This window comes from Carlito syrichta, unplaced genomic scaffold (genome assembly GCF_000164805.1).
Source record: "Carlito syrichta isolate Samal-C Ts95f unplaced genomic scaffold, Tarsius_syrichta-2.0.1 Scaffold32248, whole genome shotgun sequence".
NCBI lineage: Eukaryota > Metazoa > Chordata > Mammalia > Primates > Tarsiidae > Carlito > Carlito syrichta.
The window spans coordinates 32066-32384 of record NW_006976344.1 but is presented as its reverse complement, the minus strand read 5'-3'; positions in this window follow the sequence as shown (position 1 = coordinate 32384).

The window sequence follows — 319 nt, the reverse complement described above, 5'->3', positions numbered from 1 at the left end:
GCCTGCCCGCCCCTCCCCACCAGCCCCGGGCTCTCCGGGTCGAGAGTTCCGGCCTCGCTGCCCAGAGCCCCAGGTCCGCATCACGACCCCCCAACAAGCGGCGAGGCCCGGCCCCCTGGAAGCTGAGGGTGGCCGGAGTCCACGTCCCGCGCCGTCAGCAAAGAGCCGGGCGGTGAGGGCGACGAGCAGCGCCCTGGAGAACCGCTCCGAGAAAGTCCAAGTCCCGCCGAGATGAAGCTCCGCATCGGGCCGCAACCCCACCTGAGCACCCATGGGAGACCCGGGGGGGACGCCTAACCGGCGGGGGCGCTCACCGCAG